This window comes from Coffea arabica, chromosome 7e (genome assembly GCF_036785885.1).
Source record: "Coffea arabica cultivar ET-39 chromosome 7e, Coffea Arabica ET-39 HiFi, whole genome shotgun sequence".
Taxonomy (NCBI): Eukaryota; Viridiplantae; Streptophyta; class Magnoliopsida; order Gentianales; family Rubiaceae; genus Coffea; species Coffea arabica.
The window spans coordinates 33,877,546-33,894,958 of record NC_092323.1 but is presented as its reverse complement, the minus strand read 5'-3'; positions in this window follow the sequence as shown (position 1 = coordinate 33,894,958).

Genomic DNA, 17,413 nt, shown 5'->3' with positions numbered 1-17,413 from the left:
AGGGAGGAGGTTCATTCGACAACAAAGCATGCAAATACTTTATCCATAGATGAAGGAGTTAGTTGAGTGCAGGAGACATGTCAACAACTCTCCTCCAACAAAAACTTGAAAAAGAGCGAGTTGAGTATGGTGGTGAGAGTGCACTTGAGGTAAAAGTTGAGGAATGTGAGATTGAAAAAGAGGTAAAAAAATCTGAGGAGATGAGTGAAGCATCAAGTGAGCTGATTGTGCATGGGAAGGCGAGTGTTTATAGTTTTCCTAACGAACTTAACTTTGCCTTGTTTAGTGTTTCTGCTTTTGTACGGATTGAGCGAAGTCGAGTGAAGTTAGTCATGCAATGTTCCATTCCGAAGTTGCTTGTACAATTCACTAGCTTCCATGGAGTTTGTCTTCTAGGAGATAGATCTATTTGGTATCACTTCATGGAACAACCCGAATCTGTCCGCACCAATGGAGAATTAATTCGAACTCCATATTTCTATTCTTGTTTGTTACCCATGGTTCATTCATCATCTTTACCTTCTTTTGAGCATTATTTCCATCCTCACACATGTATTTCCTATGCAGATTTTGAAGGAAAATGTAAAGAGCCATCAATGCAGTCTCAAGTTGAATCGATTGATGGAAGGAATCACGTGTCACAGGGAGTTTTTGCATTTAACTCTTATTCTACACCTTCTTACCACTTAATTAATGACGTTTCATTGCTTATGTATCCAATTTCTGGTTCAAAACAAGCTGAGACTCATTTTGTTTTTGTAGGTTGTAAGGCTGCTCGAAATTTTCCAGCTTTGATTAAAGTGATACGTTCCTCGATCAACACGTTTCGAGACGCGTAGCACGTTTGCCCAAGGATCTAGCGAGGACGTCCAACGCTTGGAATTGCGGGATCTAGAACCAAACGGACGACACGATTTGATTCAAGACGGTAGACGACACTCCGATGAAGGTGAATACTCCAGGGGAATAGGTCGGTAGAACAATCTAGGACAGGACGCAAGACTGCTCAAAACCCTTGCCAAAGCAAGTAAAGGGGTCGAATCTCTCTCTCAAGAAGAATCGAAAATATGCAAAACTTTATTGATAAAATGTCTACCTAAAACCTTACAAAGCAAGCCTATTTATAGGCTAAAGTGACTGAAACCCTAAAGGAACTAGGAAAGGGAAAAGTCGGCCCATGGTCTTGGGACAAGATGGGCCGGCCCATGCTGTTACTTAAACACTAATCAATTGCTAAATAACTACTAAGGCCTAAGGCCCTATTCGGCCAACTCATTTGGAGGCCCACTTGACTCTTCATGGGCTTGGGTCATGGTGTAGATAACTCAATTAAAATCCTTCAAGCCTTCAATATCTCTATGGACTCCATGTTGGTTTTGGACAATTCGAACAAGGGCTTGGAGGGATTCTTTGAAGAGCTTGGCTCGTGCACGTGTGACTGGGCCCAATGGAACTCGGACTGGGTCATTACTTGGGCTAAGGTCCGTGCACACATCAGTCCCCTCCACTTGAGCAGGATTTGTCCTCAAATCTGGATGGAAATGAATGACACGAACAAGGGTTGGTATCATGGCTCCAGTGGCTCCTCTTGTTCGTATCATTCCCCCCCTCTTGAAAGCAATTTGCCCACAAATTGAAGCACGAATGGTGACAAGACGAGTTACATGCCTTCGACTCAATCTTGTTATGATGGCTACAGATGGCATCCAATGCAAAGCCCATGGGCTAAGTTGGAACATAACCCTTGTCGAACCTTGAATCTCACAAACCATCTTCAATGTATGCTCAACTTGATCGTTTGTGGTCATGAGGTAAGGGTCCTCAAAGTGGTATGAAGTGTATCCTATGAAATCGAACTCCGGCTCGAACACACTTGCAAGGCACCAAGGCGGATTTGGTGATGTTGGAGCTTCATGTGGACTAAGAGCAAGACGAAAATCATAATGGTCATTGAGGTACTTGTTCTTTAAACGAACCCTTGGTACACAACGATCCCCAAAATGTGGAGTGTTCCCTTCAAGACGAGCTCGAATCAACTCCCCTTTGGTGTGGACTGATTTGAGTTGATATTGTTCCATGAATGGATACCAACGGGGTTTAACTCTTGGAGTGCCAACTTCATGGAGGCTTGCAAAGTCTACAATTGATTTTGGAATGGAACACACCAAGATCAACTCAACTTGCCTTTGCTTGATCTGTATAAAAGTAGAAACACTAAACAAAGCGAAGGTAAGTTCGTTAGGAAAATAATAGGCCTTCACCGGGTTGCTCAAGATCAGCCCACTTTCTCTCCTTTCTTCCTTTTTACCACCCATCTCATTAGATTTTTCCATCTCTTTTTCTAGTTCAACAGCTGACCCTTTCATCTCATTATTTTCAACTCCCTCGGGTTTTACCTCTTCAGGCACAATTCCCTCATCTAGCTTTTTCTCCATTCTATAACGCTCAATCTCACTTTTCATGCATGCTAGATCAATACAAAGTTGGTCATAAGTAAGTGATACAAGTGCAAGACGACGACTATTAAATAAGAAGGAATACTTATTAGTATGTCCGTCATATTTAATTTCTCGCCTCGACATCCATGCTTTGCCCAACAACACATGTGTCACTTGAATTGGGACTACATCACACAACACCTCATCCACATATTTGCCGATTTGAATAGGTACAAGTGTGTACTTAGTAACCCAAACATTACCATGAGTGCTCGTCAACTTGTATGGTTGAAGATGATCAATGGTTGGAAGATTTAATTTCTCAACCATGATAGCACTTGCAAGGTTGACTTCACAACTCCCATCAATGGCCAAGCTACAGATTTTATCTTTGACACCACAACGAGTATAAAACCAACCAAGCAACTGAGATTTGACGATGTCCAATTGCTCATCTACACCACGTAATGCCACTTCTTTGACTCCCTTAGGATCAGGAAGCCAATGTGGTGAGCTAACTTTTATGCGTCTTGTACTCGCCATGAATGTATGAGGGAACCTGCAAAAGTTAGTAACAAAACCGAAGATATTGTTTTTCACGCTCCCTTACGTGTTTTCTCTCGACACTCGTGTATCACTCACAATTACTCACTCTAATGGACATACCAAATACCTTTACCTGTTGGGTTAGGTAGTTGAGAAAGGCCGCTCAAGTCCAATAAATGTCACCAACTTCTTCCTCAAGAGTAATCACGGAGATGTAGGAGAAAGTGTAGGGAAGTGTTCCTAAAAACTAGGAGAAAATATAGGAGAAAGTGTAGGAGAGGGTTCCTAAAATCTAGGAAGAGAATATAGGAGAGTTTCCTAAAGTGGATGAGAGAATATAGGAGAGTTTCCTAAAGTGGATGAGAGAATATAGGAAAGGTCCTAAAAATGGATGAGAGAATTTTAGGTGAGTTTCCTAAAAATGGATGAGAGAATTTAGGAAAGTTTCCAAAAAAATGGATGAGAGAGTTTAGGAAAATTTCCTAAAAAATGGATGAGAGAATTTAGGAAAGTTTCCAAAAAAATGGATGAGAGAATTTAGGAAAGTTTCCTAAAAATAGATGAGAGACTTTAAGAAAGTTTCCAAAAAAAAATGGATGAGAGAGTTTAGGAAAGTTTCCTAAAAAATGGATGAGAGAATTTAGGAAAGTTTCCAAAAAAAAATGGATGAGAGAGTTTGGGAAAGTTTCCTAAAAAGGTAGGAGAGAGAGTGTCCAAGTGAGTACAAAGAAACCCTAGCCGCAAGTAGACATCCTAGCCGCAAGTAGAAAACCCTAGCCGCAAGGATAACCCTAGCAAGATAAGGAAACCCTAGCAGCCGTCACGTTATTGTTCTTGCTGCCCAAGCGACAACCAACTAACGAGACAGATTTGGGAGCAACGTTGAAACACCAACAACCAGAATTTTTGATGCAACAAACGACTCAAACGCAAGAAACAAGTTGTGGACAGAAATTATCAACAAACTAGACACAACACAAAGGAGATAACACACCAACAGATTTTTGTGTTCGGATGAACAGTAACGTGAACAGTGTCGGATGAACAGTAGCGGATGAACAGTGACGTTGTTTTTTTTTTTTTTTTTTTTTGTAAACAAGGCAGCGGAAAGTACTAAGAATTCTACGACACAACTACGAAAAATATGGATATAACGAAAGATACCTCTACCAAAGCTCTGAAGCCAACTGATACGTTCCTCGATCAACACGTTTCGAGACACGTAGCACGTTTGCCCAAGGATCTATTGTGGGCAAATTGCTTTCAAGAGGGGGGGAATGATACGAACAAGAGGAGCCACTGGAGCCATGATACCAATCCTTGTTCGTGTCATTCATTTCCATCCAGATTTGAGGACAAATCCTGCTCAAGTGGAGGGGACTGATGTGTGCACGGACCTTAGCCCAAGTAATGACCCAGTCCGAGTTCCATTGGGCCCAGTCACACGTGCACGAGCCAAGCTCTTCAAAGAATCCCTCCAAGCCCTTGTTCGAATTGTCCAAAACCAACATGGAGTCCATAGAGATATTGAAGGCTTGAAAGATTTTAATCGAATTATCTACACCATGACCCAAGCCCATGAAGAGTCAAGTGGGCCTCCAAATGAGTTGGCCGAATAGGGCCTTAGGCCTTAGTAGTTATTTAGCAATTGATTAGTGTTTAAGTAAGAGCATGGGCCGGCCCATCTTGTCCCAAGACCATGGGCCGACTTTTCCCTTTCCTAGTCCCTTTAGGGTTTCAGTCACTTTAGCCTATAAATAGGCTTGCTTTGTAAGGTTTTAGGTAGACGTTTTATCAATAAAGTTTTGCATATTTTCGATTCTTCTTGAGAGAGAGATTCGACCCCTTTACTTGCTTTGGCAAGGGTTTTGAGCAGTCTTGCGTCCTGTCCTAGATTGTTCTACCGACCTATTCCCCTGGAGTATTCACCTTCATCGGAGTGTCGTCTACCGTCTTGAATCAAATCGTGTCGTCCGTTTGGTTCTAGATCCCGCAATTCCAAGCGTTGGACGTCCTCGCTAGATCCTTGGGCAAACGTGCTACGTGTCTCGAAACGTGTTGATCGAGGAACGTATCATTAGTAGGTTAGCTTTCGGCCAAGAGAGACCCAATGGGCTGGCCGATTTTCCCTTCATGCTTTCCAAGCTTAATTAGGTTTAGTCAAGGCAATAAATAGCCCTAAAGCTGATGGTACATTTAGTTTTTACGATGCTATTAATAAAATTCCAGAATTTCGTCTTCCATTAAGCCAAATTCCTCTAGCTTGTGAAAGCTAAGTTGAACATCCTAGTGTGGTTCCTAGGTTGTTTATTGACTTATCAATCAAGCAAACACACTTGATTGTGGCATCCTCTGCCGTTGAATTCGTTCTTGAGTGGTCCGAGTTTGGGTTCAACTCCGTCGATTCCGTAACGTGTCCTCTAAGATCCTAAGTTGCTTCCGCGACCGGGCAGCGAGACCCTCGACAGCTCAGCGGAGGTCGAAGACCTGATTGACTAACACCAAAGCAACACCAAAATACCACCAAACCCCCGACCAAAAGGCCGAGGACCAGCACGCTCCGCAAATTCCAGAATTTTGGGTTGTCGGGTAGAGTACTTCTAGGATTTTCAAAAATTCAGCCTTGAAGGCATTTTGTCTTGCCTTCTTTTTCAGTCATTAGTCCTAATCTGAGTTTTAGATCGCGTCTAGGCCTTCATTCACCTCCATTCCTTGCTGCTATCTTGTGTCACTTGTTGACTAGTCAAGAACGTACCTTGCGGTGACGCCTAATTTGTTCAACCCGAGCAACTAGCAAGCCAAGGAATTGCTTGGTGAGACTATTAGAGAGTGATACACTTGAGTGAAACACAAGCGTGAGTGACCTATACATTGTACCAAAAAAAAAAAGAAGGAGAGAAGAGGTCGTTTGCTTATTTTCTTTTGCAGGTTTACCTAAGCATGTCTAGTGGAGTTGGTGACCAAACAATGGACTTTAAACTACACATGGTGGCCATGATGGAAGAATTCAAGCAGAGTTTGGATGAAGCTTTCGAGCCTCTTCATAGACGCCTTGACCGAATGGTGAATAAGGATGTCAAGAGGAGGGGTTCCCCACAATTTCATCCTGACGTCCAACCTACCTCTTCAAAGTCATTATATTCAAGGAGAAGGGAGGAGGTTCATTCGACAACAAAGCATGCAAATACTTTATCCATAGATGAAGGAGTTAGTTGAGTGCAGGAGACATGTCAACAACTCTCCTCCAACAAAAACTTGAAAAAGAGCGAGTTGAGTATGGTGGTGAGAGTGCACTTGAGGTAAAAGTTGAGGAATGTGAGATTGAAAAAGAGGTAAAAAAATCTGAGGAGATGAGTGAAGCATCAAGTGAGCTGATTTTGCATGGGAAGGCGAGTGTTTATAGTTTTCCTAACGAACTTAACTTTGCCTTGTTTAGTGTTTCTGCTTTTGTACGGATTGAGCGAAGTCGAGTGAAGTTAATCATGCAATGTTCCATTCCAAAGTTGCTTGTACAATTCACTAGCTTCCATGGAGTTTGTCTTCTAGGAGATAGATCTATTTGGTATCACTTCATGGAACAACCCGAATCTGTCCGCACCAATGGAGAATTAATTCGAACTCCATATTTCTATTCTTGTTTGTTACCCATGGTTCATTCATCATCTTTACCTTCTTTTGAGCATTATTTCCATCCTCACACATGTATTTCCTATGCAGATTTTGAAGGAAAATGTAAAGAGCCATCAATGCAGTCTCAAGTTGAATCGATTGATGGAAGGAATCACGTGTCACAGGGAGTTTTTGCATTTAACTCTTATTCTACACCTTCTTACCACTTAATTAATGACGTTCCATTGCTTATGTATCCAATTTCTGGTTCAAAACAAGCTGAGACTCATTTTGTTTTTGTAGGTTGTAAGGCTGCTCGAAATTTTCCAGCTTTGATTAAAGAGTTGCAACCTGATTTCATGCTTGTGCCAGCTGCTTGTAATCTTCCATGCATATTCATACATCCAAAAGCTGGTCACCATGAGATCATCTTATCAACTCAAACTGGCGCAAATTCAAGTGACTCGTCTGGAGTGTGACCTTCACTTCATTGCTGCCACTTATGTTGGGTGATGCAGACAAGTGTGTCAATCAAGACCCGAATGTTGTTTTTACCTCACTGGTTCATTCTTCCACGGAAGTGCAACATGAATGGCTCATTGCTCTATCTCCAGATGGGCAAGTAGTGCCAAATCAGCAACAACTAGGGTCGAATTATACTACCTTGCACAATCAGATTCAAGATTTTTCTAAGCTGAATGAGAGTCATCATGAAGATCCCTATCTAGTGCATGCGAAACTGATGCGGTTGAGCACGAGGCCCAAAGTGTACAAGTAGACCCTGTGAAGGTGCCCCAAGGCCCAGTGACACGAGCACGAGCCAAGAGATTCAAGGAGTCCCTTCAAGCCTTGGTACGTGCCGTCCAAACCCAAGAGAAACCGGTCATTGAAGGAATTGAGTTGGAATATCCTTGCACGACTACTAAAATGCTGCTTACAATTGAAGATGCAAATGTTCAAGCTCCAAACGGCGGGCTGAGCCGCAGTTAAGTACTCTCGCTGAGCCGTACGGGGGTCTCGCTGATCGGTCAAGTGAAGGCCCAAGGGGCTGGCCGAACTTTCCTTGTTATTTTTCCAGTTTATTAGGTCTTAGTCACGGCTATTAATAGCCTCAAGCCGCATGTTACATTCAGTTTTTGAGAGTATTGAATAAAATTTCCAGAATTTCGTCCATTCCTTGTGGCAAATTCCCTTAGCTTGTAAAAGCTAAGTTGAACATCCTAGAGTTGATCCTAGGCTGTTCTTGACTTATCAATCAAGCACACATACTTGATTGTGGCGTCCTCTACCGTTAAATCTGTTCTTGAGTGGTCCAAGTTCGGGTTCAACTCCGTCAAATCTTCATCGTGTTCCTCTAGATCCGAAGTAGCTTCCGCGTCTCGCATCAGCTGGCATCAGAGCTAGTTAGAGGTATCACGAATATCCTTTTTTATCGTTTTTAGATCTATTTTAGTCTTCTAATTCGTAGCTCAAGTGCTCGGGTTTGTCAAGTCCGAAATCTGTCTTTGTTGTTTCCTTGTCAGAAATCTGTCTTGGTTGTTTCCTTGTCAGAAATCTGTCTTTGCTGTTTAGTTGTTGTCCGAAATTTTCTGTCCAGTTTTGTCTTGTGTTTATGTTCTGTTTAAATCCAGAAAAAAAAAATCTCTTGTGTTGCATACCTTATTGTCATTCCCTTGAGTCATTGCTGGAATTAATTGCTGGGTTGCCGAATCTGTTTGCACTTGTTTCTTGAACCTTTGTGTTGTTGCTTTGCAAAACTCGAACATCAAAACCTTATTGGGGAAGTCTTGAGCTTCTTGGATCAAAGAGGTTAATCTTCGCAGTCTTGAAACCTGAAATAAACCTTCAACCGTGTTCTTGTTTTCATGGAACTTTGATCTTGAAACCAAATCTGTCCAAGTTGTTTACGTTAATTGCTGTGAAATTGTGGTCTAAGCTAGCTGGCTATTGTGTGAAAACACCCCAACAGAAGTCAAAAAAAATTTCAAGAAAGACGGCTCTAGTTTCCAATTCTTGACCAGCCTTCAAGTTTTACCAAATCTGATTCAAACTTGGACTTTCAAATCTGAACAGCCCTAGTCTTGGTCAGCATTCAAGCCACCAAATCTGATTCAAACTTGGACTTCCAAATCTGAACAACATCCAATTCTTGACAGCCTACAAGTTTACCAAATTTTGTACAAAATCTGACTTCCAAATCTGACCAGCCCCAAAATTTCGAATTTGGACCACTTGGGACTCCCAAATCTGACCAAACTCCAAGGTTTCTAATCTTGGCAAACCCAAGTGTCCAAATCAGATCACGGACCAAAAAGACCACGGACCAGCAGCTCAACACATTCCAGAAATTTGGGTTTCGGGTAGAGTTTTCTAGGATTTTCAAATTTTCAGCATTCAAGTTAATTGTCTTACTTTCTTTTGAGTCGTTAGTTATTGTCCAGCTATATTCTGAGTCTTGAGTCGTGTCTAGGTCTTCAGTCATTCACCTCCACTTATTGCTACTAGCTTGTGTGTCACTTGTTGACTAGTCAAGAACGTACACTGCGGTGACGCCTCGTTTGTTCAACTCGAGCAACTAGCAAGCCAAGGAATTGCTTGGTAAGATTATTAGAGAGTGATACACTTGAGTGAAACACGAGTGTGAGTGACCTATACATCGTATTTAAAAAAAAAAAAAAAAAAGAGAGGAACTCGTTTTTGTTTATTTGTTTTGCAGGTGAACTAAATATGTCTAGTGGAGTGGGTAGCCAAACCATGGACATCAAACTACAGTTGGAAGCCATGATGGGGGAGTTCAAACGATTGCTTAAGAATGAAATTGAACCATTGCATGATCGAATTGATCAGTTGGAGAACTCGAGACCTCCACCTACCCCGAGTAAGGGCAAAGAATCGGCATACTCAAACGATGAAGAGGAAGCGTTTGAGGGAAGGTACCAAAATGATCAAAGGTTCCAACGTCGAGGAGAGGACACCATTAAAGGTGTCAAACTCAAGATTCCCTCATTCCAAGGCAAGTCGGACCCCGAGGCGTACTTGGAATGGGAACGAAAAATTGAGTTAGTCTATGAATGCCACACCTATACGGAGGAGCAAAAGGTGAAACTAGCAGCCGTAGAATTCACTGACTACGCCTCCATTTGGTGGGACCAACTTAGACTAAGCCGAAGGAGAAATCGTGAGAAACCTGTGGAAACTTGGGAGGAAATGAGGAGTCTGATGAGAAAAAGGTTTGTTCCGAGCTACTATAGTCGAGATCTACACCGTCGGCTGCAAGCTCTCAACCAAGGGTCCATTTCAGTTGAGGATTATTATAAGGAGATGGAAATGGCCATCATGAAGGCGGATTTGCGTGAAGATGGAGAGGCCACTATGGCTCGTTTTCTACATGGATTGAGGCCCGAGATTGCCGAAGTAGTGGAACTCCAACACTACCTCGACATGAATGAAATGCTCGAGAAGGCGGTTACAATTGAACGGCGCCTCAAGAGGAGGGGTACTGTGCGACAAAGCACTACTTATCAAGCTGGAAATTGGCGTACTTCTCAACCAAAAAGGGAGGAGAAAGCCGCAGCTCCTTCTTACCCTCCAAGGCCGAATAACCTCCTTTCCAAGGCAGCGCCCAAGCCTGACTTTAAGGCTAATAATGCAGCTACCAAACCGCGTGGTCGAGACACCAAGTGTTTTAAGTGTCAAGGATTTGGCCATATCGCTTCTCAATGCCCCAGCCAAAGGACCATGCTGATGTTGCCAAATGGGGAAATTGTATCAGATGAGCAAGAGGAGTACGAGGGGATACCGCCTCTAGAAGAGGAAGAGAATGAATCAAGTGAGGAGATACCTACGCATGAGGAGATTGGATGCCTAGTGGTTCGAAAGGTCCTCACTACCCGCGCCAAAGAGGAGGAAATGGAGGTACAACGGGACAACCTTTTCTACACAAGGTGTCATATCAAGGATAAGGTGTGTAGTGTTGTTATTGATAGTGGGAGCTGTGCCAATGTCGCTAGTCTACTCATGGTAGAAATGCTAGGGCTCCAAGTTATCAAACATCCAAGACCTTATCGCCTTCAATGGTTGAACAATGAAGGGGAAGTCCGTGTGTTTAGACAAGTAAAAGTGCCATTCCGAATTGGCAAGTATGAAGACGAGGTTACTTGTGATGTCGTGCCAATGCAAGCAAGTCACCTCATTCTTGGACGGCCTTGGCAATATGATCGCGATGTCGAATTCAAGGGAAGAGCTAATAAATATGTCTTTACTCATTGCAATAGAAAGGTGACACTTGTACCTCTCACCCCAAAACAAGTGTATGAAGATCAAATGAGGCTCCAAAGGGAGTATGAGCTAGAACTTGAGAGGAAAAAGCGAGAGAAAAGTGAGGAAGAAAAAGGAGAGAGTAGGGCCGAAACCCTAGGGAAGAAAAAGGCAACAAGTGGGTCGGCTATGAGAGAAGAAAATAAGGGGAAGCTAAGCTTGCCAGCAAAAGCCAAAGATGTAAGGCGAGCTTTGTCTTCCAACCAACTCTTACTTGTGCTTGTGTGCAAAGAAGAGTTGGTCACTTCATCCATACCCACTGACTCCTTGCCTTATACTATTTTACCTCTCTTGCAGGAATTTGAGGACATATTTCCTGAGGATGTACCTGATGGACTACCACCGCTAAGGGGAATCGAGCACCAAATCGATCTCATTCCTGGAGCACCATTGCCTAACAAACCAGCTTATAGAATGGGTCCTGAGGAAACAAAGGAATTGCAAAGGCAAGTGGAGGAATTGCTAAGGAAAGGTTGGGCTAGAGAAAGTCTAAGTCCATGCGCTGTACCGGTGATTCTCGTGCCAAAGAAAGATGGAGCGTGGAGAATGTGCACCGACTGTCGAGCAGTCAATGCAATCACGGTAAAATATCGTCACCCTATCCCTAGGTTAGATGATATGTTAGATGAATTGCATGGTGCCATTATATTCACTAAAATTGATTTGAAAAGTGGTTACCACCAAATAAGAATGAAAGAGGGAGATGAGTGGAAAACCGCTTTCAAAACTAAACATGGTCTATATGAGTGGTTAGTAATGCCATTTGGCTTAACTAATGCACCTAGTACCTTCATGCGTTTGATGAACCATGTTTTGAGACCTTTTCTTGGGAAATTTGTAGTGGTTTACTTTGATGATATTCTGATTTATAGTAGAAGCTTAGAGGAACACTTTGAGCACCTCAAAGCCATCTTTGCAGTACTTCGAAGGGAAAGGCTATATGCCAACCTTAAGAAGTGCACATTTTGCACTGACCGTGTTGTGTTTCTAGGATATGTTGTAAGTGCGCAGGGCATTCATGTAGATGAAGAGAAGATTAAGTCCATCCAAGAGTGGCCAACACCTACCTCTGTAAGTGATGTGCGCAGCTTTCATGGATTAGCAAGCTTCTACCATCGCTTTGTGAAGGATTTTAGCACCATTGCTGCACCTCTTACCGCGGTCATAAAGAAGAACGAGAAGTTCTTTTGGGGGGAAGCCCAAGATAAGGCTTTCCAATTGCTGAAACACAAACTCACACATGCACCACTCCTTGCAATACCTAACTTTGATCTCACTTTTGAAGTGGAATGTGATGCATCAGGTGTAGGAGTAGGAGCCGTACTCATGCAAGGAGGGAGACCGATTGCCTACTTTAGTGAGAAATTAAATGGCGCGGTCCTCAACTATTCAACTTATGACAAGGAGATGTTTGCCCTCGTACGTGCTTTGGAGACATGGCAACACTACCTACGTGCCCGGGAATTCGTCATCAAAACTGACCATGAGTCTCTCAAGCACCTAAAAGGACAACAAAAGCTGAGCAAACGGCATGCCCGATGGGTAGCCTTCATCGAGTCTTTTCCATACGTCATCAAATACAAAACAGGTAAGTCTAATGTAGTAGCTGACGCTTTATCTCGGAGACACATTTTGCTCACTGCCTTAGATGCTAAACTCCTAGGCTTTGAACTCATGAAGGAGTTGTATAAGGATGACTTGGATTTTACCAACGCTTATGCGAATTGGGGAAAATCTGACTTTGAAAAGTTCTTTGTACATGATGGGTTCTTATTTTATCTTACCAAGCTGTGCATTCCTCGAGGGTCCATACGTGACTTACTTATTCAGGAGTCACATAGTGGTGGACTAATGGGACACTTTGGTGTCACCAAGACATTAGCTGTATTGCAGGAACACTTCCATTGGCCTCGCATGCGCAAGGACGTGGAGAGGATTGTTGAAAGATGTGGTGTGTGCCACAAAGCTAAGTCTCGGGTCAACCCAAACGGTTTGTATACTCCTTTACCCATACCTCACCAACCTTGGGTTGACATCTCCATGGATTTCGTGCTTGGTTTACCTCGTTCAAAGCGTGGCCATGACTCTATATTTGTTGTGGTAGATAGGTTCTCCAAAATGGCTCACTTTATTGCATGTCATAAGACGGATGATGCTTTACACATTGCTGATTTATTCTTTAAAGAGGTTGTTCATTTGCATGGCATACCTAGGACAATAGTATCCGATAGAGATGTCAAGTTTTTGAGCTATTTCTGGAAATCTTTATGGGGTCGGTTGGGAACCAAACTGTTGTTCTCTACCTCTAGTCATCCTCAAACGGACGGACAAACTGAGGTAGTCAATAGGACTTTGTCCACACTCCTACGTGCAATCATAAAGAAAAATATCAAGTCATGGGAGGAGTGTCTACCTCATGTTGAGTTTGCATACAATAGGGTTGTGCATAGTGCTACACAATTCTCGCCTTTTGAAGTTGTGTATGGTTTGAACCCCTTAACTCCCTTAGATTTGTTGCCATTACCTTCTTCTGAGCATATGAACTTAGATGGCAAGAAGAAAGCTGAGTTCGTGAGATCATTACACGACAAGGTTCGTACCAACATCGAGAGGAGGACGGCCCAATATGTCCAACAAGCTAATAAGCACAGGCGCAAGCTTGTCTTTGAACCAGGTGATTGGGTCTGGTTACATTTGCGCAAGGAGAGGTTTCCAAAACAACGGCAAAGCAAGCTGTCACCAAGAGGAGATGGGCCTTTTCAAGTTATTGAGCGCATCAACGACAATGCATACCGCTTAGATCTGCCTGGTGAGTATACTGTTAGTGCTACATTCAATGTTGCTGATCTAAGTCCATTTATTGCAGGGGACGAGTACGATTTGAGGGCAAATCCTTTTCAAGAGGAGGGGAATGATGCGGTTGAGCACGAGGCCCAAAGTGTACAAGTAGACCCTGTGAAGGTGCCCCAAGGCCCAGTGACACGAGCACGAGCCAAGAGATTCAAGGAGTCCCTTCAAGCCTTGGTACGTGCCGTCCAAACCCAAGAGAAACCGGTCATTGAAGGAATTGAGTTGGAATATCCTTGCACGACTACTAAAATGCTGCTTACAATTGAAGATGCAAATGTTCAAGCTCCAAACGGCGGGCTGAGCCGCAGTTAAGTACTCTCGCTGAGCCGTACGGGGGTCTCGCTGATCGGTCAAGTGAAGGCCCAAGGGGCTGGCCAAACTTTCCTTGTTATTTTTCCAGTTTATTAGGTCTTAGTCACGGCTATTAATAGCCTCAAGCCGCATGTTACATTCAGTTTTTGAGAGTATTGAATAAAATTTCCAGAATTTCGTCCATTCCTTGTGGCAAATTCCCTTAGCTTGTAAAAGCTAAGTTGAACATCCTAGAGTTGATCCTAGGCTGTTCTTGACTTATCAATCAAGCACACATACTTGATTGTGGCGTCCTCTACCGTTAAATCTGTTCTTGAGTGGTCCAAGTTCGGGTTCAACTCCGTCAAATCTTCATCGTGTTCCTCTAGATCCGAAGTAGCTTCCGCGTCTCGCATCAGAAACGTAAGTTGTCAAGTAGTATTAACCCTACATATACTAATTGTGTGATTTGTTTTATGGGTTTGAATTTGACATGCAAACGACCAAGGGTTGATGAGAGAGTTTTGGAGTGCTACATGGAATTTTCACAAGCTTTATACAAGGTGTTTCTTGTCTTGGCGAATGTCCTTGTTCAAGAGCATCATGAGGTTGTCCAAGCGACATGTGACGTGGCTGGTGCTCATTCATCTCGCTCCCACATTGCATGGAGTACCACTTTTTCCCAAGATTTAAGGACAAATCCTTTTCAAGAGGAGGGGAATGATACGAATGAGCAAGCCTCAAAGGGAGGATTGGGCCTCGATTAAGTAGCTCTTGTTGAGCTTAGCTTCGGCCATGTGGGCCTTAGGTCCAATAGTACTTTAGCTAGTCATTAAGCTAGTTAATTAGTAGGTTAGCTTTCGGCCAAGAGAGACCCAATGGGCTGGCCGATTTTCCCTTCATGCTTTCCAAGCTTTATTAGGTTTAGTCAAGGCTATAAATAGCCCTAAAGCTGATGGTACATTTAGTTTTTGCGATGTTATTAATAAAATTCCAGAATTTCGTCTTCCATTAAGCCAAATTCCTCTAACTTGTGAAAGCTAAGTTGAACATCCTAGTGTGGTTCCTAGGTTGTTTATTGACTTATCAATCAAGCAAACACACTTGATTGTGGCATCCTCTGCCGTTGAATTCGTTCTTGAGTGGTCCGAGTTTGGGTTCAACTCCGTCGATTCCGTAACGTGTCCTCTAAGATCCTAAGTTGCTTCCGCGACCGGGCAGCGAGACCCTCGACAGCTCAGCGGAGGTCGAAGACCTGATTGACTAACACCAAAGCAACACCAAAACACCACCAAACCCCCGACCAAAAGGCCGAGGACCAGCACGCTCCGCAAATTCCAGAATTTTGGGTTGTCGGGTAGAGTACTTCTAGGATTTTCAAAAATTCAGCCTTGAAGGCATTTTGTCTTGCCTTCTTTTTCAGTCATTAGTCCTAATCTGAGTTTTAGATCGCGTCTAGGCCTTCATTCACCTCCATTCCTTGCTGCTATCTTGTGTCACTTGTTGACTAGTCAAGAACGTACCTTGCGGTGACGCCTAATTTGTTCAACCCGAGCAACTAGCAAGCCAAGGAATTGCTTGGTGAGACTATTAGAGAGTGATACACTTGAGTGAAACACAAGCGTGAGTGACCTATACATTGTACCAAAAAAAAAAAGAAGGAGAGAAGAAGTCGTTTGCTTATTTTCTTTTGCAGGTTTACCTAAGCATGTCTAGTGGAGTTGGTGACCAAACAATGGACTTTAAACTACACATGGTGGCCATGATGGAAGAATTCAAGCAGAGTTTGGATGAAGCTTTCGAGCCTCTTCATAGACGCCTTGACCGAATGGTGAATAAGGATGTCAAGAGGAGGGGTTCCCCACAATTTCATCCTGACGTCCAACCTTCCTCTTCAAAGTCATTATATTCAAGGAGAAGGGAGGAGGTTCATTCGACAACAAAGCATGCAAATACTTTATCCATAGATGAAGGAGTTAGTTGAGTGCAGGAGACATGTCAACAACTCTCCTCCAACAAAAACTTGAAAAAGAGCGAGTTGAGTATGGTGGTGAGAGTGCACTTGAGGTAAAAGTTGAGGAATGTGAGATTGAAAAAGAGGTAAAAAAATCTGAGGAGATGAGTGAAGCATCAAGTGAGCTGATTGTGCATGGGAAGGCGAGTGTTTATAGTTTTCCTAACGAACTTAACTTTGCCTTGTTTAGTGTTTCTGCTTTTGTACGGATTGAGCGAAGTCGAGTGAAGTTAGTCATGCAATGTTCCATTCCAAAGTTGCTTGTACAATTCACTAGCTTCCATGGAGTTTGTCTTCTAGGAGATAGATCTATTTGGTATCACTTCATGGAACAACCCGAATCTGTCCGCACCAATGGAGAATTAATTCGAACTCCATATTTCTATTCTTGTTTGTTACCCATGGTTCATTCATCATCTTTACCTTCTTTTGAGCATTATTTCCATCCGCACACATGTATTTCCTATGCAGATTTTGAAGGAAAATGTAAAGAGCCATCAATGCAGTCTCAAGTTGAATCGATTGATGGAAGGAATCACGTGTCACAGGGAGTTTTTGCATTTAACTCTTATTCTACACCTTCTTACCACTTAATTAATGACGTTCCATTGCTTATGTATCCAATTTCTGGTTCAAAACAAGCTGAGACTCATTTTGTTTTTGTAGGTTGTAAGGCTGCTCGAAATTTTCCAGCTTTGATTAAAGAGTTGCAACCTGATTTCATGCTTGTGCCAGCTGCTTGTAATCTTCCATGCATATTCATACATCCAAAAGCTGGTCACCATGAGATCATCTTATCAACTCAAACTGGCGCAAATTCAAGTGACTCGTCTGGAGTGTGACCTTCACTTCATTGCTGCCACTTATGTTGGGTGATGCAGACAAGTGTGTCAATCAAGACCCGAATGTTGTTTTTACCTCACTGGTTCATTCTTCCACGGAAGTGCAACATGAATGGCTCATTTCTCTATCTCCAGATGGGCAAGTAGTGCCAAATCAGCAACAACTAGGGTCGAATTATACTACCTTGCACAATCAGATTCAAGATTTTTCTAAGCTGAATGAGAGTCATCATGAAGATCCCTATCTAGTGCATGCGAAACGTAAGTTGTCAAGTAGTATTAACCCTACATATACTAATTGTGTGATTTGTTTTATGGGTTTGAATTTGACATGCAAACGACCAAGGGTTGATGAGAGAGTTTTGGAGTGCTACATGGAATTTTCACAAGCTTTATACAAGGTGTTTCTTGTCTTGGCGAATGTCCTTGTTCAAGAGCATCACGAGGTTGTCCAAGCGACATGTGACGTGGCTGGTGCTCATTCATCTCGCTCCCACATTGCATGG